The following is a 6129-nucleotide window of genomic DNA, read 5'->3' on the forward strand; positions in this document are numbered from 1 at the left end:
ATATTATTAGGAAAGCTACTTAGCTCTAACTGCAGTGCTGGAGTCTACTCCTAATTGGTCTTGCTGGTAGTCTTGATTATCCCTGAGTCTTGTGTATACTTGTGGATCTGGAGACAAGCAAAACAAGTGCATCTTAAGGGTCTTCTGGAGATAATAGTTCTCTTGACATATTTTTGGTTGTTCCAAGACTAAATTGCTTTTTAAGTCATTCAGGTTTTCTTAAATTAAATTTATTTTTTTTTGATTCATTGTATACAAGTTGGGCACAACTTTTCATTTCTCTGGTTGTGCACAAAAAGTCATTCCAGGTTTGGAAGTGAGTAGTTAATACCATTCCTTTGAATTTTCTGGTTCATTATCCCCTCCCCTTGAAAGAGTTCTTTCTCTGAAGATGCCTTGCTTGTACCACATAGGAGCAATTCTGTTTACAGTGTCAGTTTTCTTTTTTTTTTTGTTCTTTGCTGTTTTGCTAACCTTCAGTGTGAGGTATTATCCCCAAGTCACCAGTTCACATGTGTGCTACATTTTATCTCATCTACATTTATCTAAATATTATTTAAGCCAAGACCCTCCCCAGTTTTACCGCTATCTCCCCTTGACAATTCTCACTGTTCTTAGAGTTAGTAACGTAACATTTAGCTCTTTAATAGTTCCTAGTGTGTTTCTGAAGTTAGTAATTTGAAAGTTAGGGTTTTATCTAGGAGTAACTTTATAGTTCATATCTCAGGTTCTTAGGCGTGTATGTTATCAGTTAGTATCCATTGTCAAAGTATAAAATAGGCATTTGAAAAGGAAACAATGATGGGCTATGAATATTTCTCCCCCATTAGAACTAGAAATATAAGGTATATTATTTGCTCTCTCTTTTTGTCCCCTCTGTACTTTTTTGTACTCTGCTACATGATATATATATTTGATAGTATGTCAATGATAAATATAAATGAAGCAACTTTATAAACTGCTTTTGCCCTCACTTCAGAGAAATGGGGTAATTTGCCTGTGTTAATGCAAAGGAATCACTAGTCTTTAAAGTTTCTTCTTAAAATTTATTGACCTTTCTCAGGCAACATTAAATGTGATGGTTTCAATGATGACTTTTTCTGATTTTATCATGATATTTTCCTGTTATACCAGTTAGAGGACTGGCACATTTCTATTTCAGTAAGAAAGGACAACAGAATTATTTAAGTGCTAACAGGTATTTACAGTGATGCATGAATATTTGTGTAGTTAACTCTATTTTTTTATTAGACACAGGATTTGAAGAGAAACTAGTATACAGACTTTATAGTCAAACAGTTTACATGAGAAAAGAAAATATTAGTTTTTCTTGACAAAGTCAAAATTACTCCCACATTCCCCGAAGGGTGTTATTAATTCTCTTGGCATGTTACACAGCAAATGAAAGTATTTATGAATGTGGCTACTTCTTTTAACAGGTTCCAGTAACTGCTTCCTAAACCTGGTGTTTTTATATCAATTACATACAGTAAGCACTAAAATCAACCAAAGAGAACTGCGAGGCCAACTTGAAATATTCATGTTAAATGAGGACCACTGCCTGCCAAAAGCAAAATGTGGATATAATTTACAACACCATTTTACAAGTAAAGTCAAAAGTGAGGTTTCCTGCTATTGTTTAAAAATGTGTCATGACAAATTTAAATCAAAGATATGGTCAAAGAAAGGTATACAAAGTAACACATGAAGGTAAGTAAGATGGTACAGGAACATGGACTGGTGCAGGAAAGAAACACATGCAAACAATTTCATTGCAATAATTACATTTATTATACATGGGACTCTGTTTTAGAGACTATGACCACTTAGAAAAGGTTTTCATTCATGTCAGATTGAGGTTAACTTGTTAGTACTGTTTGTCTATAGAAAGATTTTTTTTTTTGCCAGCAGGGAACTTTTATACATTTCTTTAGTGATAATACCATACCTTCTGACCAAATATCCATCAAAATCCCCTAAAATTGAGCAACATGACCCCAGCATGTGGAAGTCCCCAATAGGTAGTGTTGCCAGATTGAGCAAATAAAAACACAAAATACCCAGTTAAATTTGGATTTCAGATCAACAACAAATACATTTTTAATATAAGTATGACCCAGATATTGTATGGGACATACTTATACTGAAAATGAACTCATCATTTATCTGAAATCCAAATTTAACTGGGTGTGTTGTATTTTATCTGACAACCTTAACACAAGTGAAACTATAAAATTTGGCAATGAAGTTTGTATTTTTAAGCTAAATATTTGAAAGAGAATAAATTAAGTTGATCAGAGCAGCAAATAAGGTAACTATTTTTGCAATGTCAGCCTGTTTAATTTTCTTATGTTCACAGTTATTTCAAGGAATGATGATTTCTCAAGTGATGGGGAAGATTTTTTTGCTTCGGTGTTGGACTAGTTTTGCAAGCAAACACAAGTCATTTAAAAGACTTCTCCCCAAAGGAGGTATGTTGATTCATGTACATGGATAGATTTAATCATTAGGAAATTCCTGGCTTTAGTGAGTCATGTTTATCTAATGTGAAAGCTATTTCCAATGAATTAATTCATTCATCTTGTCTCTAAAACAAGCCATGTGTTTCACATGGAAGTTGAAAGGACATTAATCAGAATCTGCCTGCTTCAACCAGTCCAAGGGGATCCAAGTCTGTGGTTCCATCTCAATTGTCAAGATATGGGGAAATGGATAATAACATTCAAAGCATATCACTTGTAATTCATAGGGTTGTTATAATTGCTGTGAAGTATGTTGGGGGAGGGAAGGCAATGTACCTCAGTATACTGTCTATTCCATGGAAACTGTGTCTGGAAGGGGCTGAAGGTTCTATCTGCTTTTCTTCAGCGGGCCCAGCTCCCACAGAATCCAAAAGTAGGCAGGATTTGGTATCCTTACTTATGTTTAAGTTGATTGTCCTTTAAGAGCAGAGGAAATGTGTAGCCATCTATGACTTGATTTCCTTGTTTTAAATCAGCGGCTCTGCAACTTGACTGCACATGGTAACCACCTGGGAGCTTTTAAACTCCCAACATTCAGTCCACACACCAGATCTATTAAATTACAATTTCTAGGTTTGGGACCCAGCATTCCTCCACTGTTATCAGAACTCCGCAGGTGGAGCCAATGTGGAGCCAAATTTGAGAACTTATGGACCATCAAAGGAGATTCTTGTTATAGACAGAACATCTAGTGACCTGTAGTCTTCCATGGTATTTGATTTTTTCTCTACATATTTAATGGTGCATTATAGTTGTACATGGTATTTGATTTCTAAACCAATTTATTGTGTTATATTTGTCAATTACTTTATTTACAAAATTTTACTAGTTCATCATGATCACCATCATATCATTATGATCATCATCTCTTATGCTCTTGGAGGAAAAATGATGAAAAGCAACCAAACCAAACAAATAACTTTAGCAAGATGACGTGTTGGTCAGCTTTTCATTGCTGTGACCAAAACACCAGACATGAACAACTTAAAGGAGGAAGGCTTTATTTTGTCTCACAGTTTCAGAGGTTTCCATCCATAATCATCCAATTCCATTGCTCTGGACCTGAGGGACAAGGGAATGAAGAGAAGATGAACCATTCCAAGGCACACCCCCAGTGACCCACTTCCTCCAAGCAAGTCCCACCTCCCAGTAGTTCATCCAGCTCATTGGATTAGTCCATCTAGTGCATTAATCCATTGGTGAGGTCAGAATCCTCATGACCCAATCACTCCCAAGAGCCCCACCTGTGAACACATGAGACTTTGGGGGACATTCCAGATCCAAACCAGAACAATGTCAAAATGGCTGGGGATATAGCTCTGTGGTGGAGTTCCTGCCTAGCATGCATGAGGCCCTGTTTTTTTGTTTTTTGGTTTTTTTTGTGGTGCTGGGGATTGAACCCAGGGCCTTGCACTTGCAAGACAAGCACTGTACCAACTGAGTGCTTGTCCCCAGCCTGAGGCTCTGGTTTTGATCCCCAGTACAAAACAACATCCAATACAACAAAACAAAAATGAAAGAACAATGTCAAAATGTAAAATGGATGAAATATACTGGGTATTGGGTTAGTGGTCAGAGAAGGCTTCTTTTATAGAGGACATTTAATTAAATCAGTGGTTCTCCAAGATATTCTTAGGACCAGCAGCCTCAAAGTTATCTGGAAACTGGCCAAAATGCAAATTCTCAGGCCTCCAACTCTGAAGATAAACCCTGGCAATCAGTGTTCTAATAAACTTAAAACTGATGCACAAATTTGAGTTGGTATAATTTCTCCCAAAATTGATTGATATTCCTAGTTAATTTATGTGCTGATTCTCTAAAAATTGATATGTTTTCTTTTTCTAATTGTTCTTTTTAGATATACATGACAGTAGAGTGTATTTTGGCATATTATACACACATGGAATGTAACTTATTCTAATTAGGATCCCATTCTTGTGGTCGAACATGATGTGGGGTTACACTGGTCTTGTATTCATATATGAACATAGGGAAGTTATGTCCAATTCATTATACTATCTTTTCCATTTCCATTCCCTTTCTCTTCCCTTCATTCCCCTTTGTCTAATCCAATGAACTTCTATTCCATCCCCCCATTGTGAATTAGTATTAGTGTGTCAGAGAGAACATTAGGCATTTGTTTTTTGGGGATTGACTTATTTTACTTAGCACCATAATCTCCAGTTCTAGTCATTTACTGGCAAATGCCATAATTTTATTTTTCTTTGTGGCTAAACAATATTCCATTGTGTGTGTGTGTGTATATATATATATATATATATATATATATATATATATATATATCACATTTTCTTTATCCATTCATCTATCAAAGGACACCTAGGTTGGTTCCATAGCTTAGCTATTGTGAATTGAGTTTCAATGAACATTGATGTGGCTGCTTCACTGTAGAATGGTGAATGCTGATTTTAAATCCTTTGGGTATAATCCAAGGAGTTGGGTAACTGGGTCAAATGGTGGTTCCATTCCAAGTTTTCTGAGGAATCTCTATACTGCTTTCCATAGTGGTTGCACCAATTTGCAGTCCCACTAGCAAAGTATGATCGTAGCTTTATGCCCAAATCCTTGCCAAAATTTATTGTTACTTGTATTCTTGATAATTACCATTCTGACTGGAGTGAGGTGGAATATCAGTGTAGTTTAATTTGCATTTCTCTACTTTTAGAGATATGGGACATTTTGTTATGATATGTGTTTTCACTCACTTAAAATAATATGTAGTTTCAATTTGAGCTGCTTTATTTGTTTACTTGCATTACTGGCAATTAAACACAGGAACTTTCTATCACTTAGTTACATTCCTAGCCCTTTTTATTTTATTTTTTAAACTTTGAGACAGGGTCTTGGTAAGTTGCTGAGGTTGACCTTGAACTTGGAATCCTCTTGCCTCAGTCTTTTCAGTCTCTGAGATAACAGGGATATGCCACTGTACCTAGTTTGGTCTACTTCTAAATTTAAGGTTAATCCAGAGAGATGTTTTATTATTCTAAGTTGTGTGATTTTTGGGGGTTGATGGTTTTTTTCGGTATTACATTTAGAAAAATGACAGAGATGATTTTAGTTTTTTATTTAACTGAAATTTTCCTTGAAGACATGAGAACAATTTTGCAACATTTCATAATTTCTTGAAGAGAACATGTATTCTTTATGAATATGGGTACTTGTGTCTATTAAGACAGGTATGCCAATTCAGTTATTTAATATGTGCTCGATCTTTCCATTTCTATTTTCGAAGTGTGAAAGTGTTCCACTACAGTTACAGATTACCAATCATTCTTTGACTTCCAACATTTCTATTTCATATGTTCCAAAACTATGTCCTTACTTAAAAATTCATAACTGTTGAATCCTCTAATTTTATTAGTACATGTAGTTTTGCTTATATCATCCTCAATGTGTTTTTTGCCATTGATTCTCTTTTGTCTGATATTTAATTTACTTACCGTACCTTTGTTCATCATTCTTTTCATATTTCCTTTTACACATGGAGGTGTGTGTCTAAAAACAGCTATATAGTAGGAGGTTTTTTTTTTGTTTTGTTAGTTTGTTAATCCAGTTTGATAGTCTCTTTTATTTATTTGATTTA

The sequence above is a fragment of the Sciurus carolinensis genome, unplaced genomic scaffold, assembly GCF_902686445.1.
Source record: "Sciurus carolinensis unplaced genomic scaffold, mSciCar1.2, whole genome shotgun sequence".
NCBI lineage: Eukaryota > Metazoa > Chordata > Mammalia > Rodentia > Sciuridae > Sciurus > Sciurus carolinensis.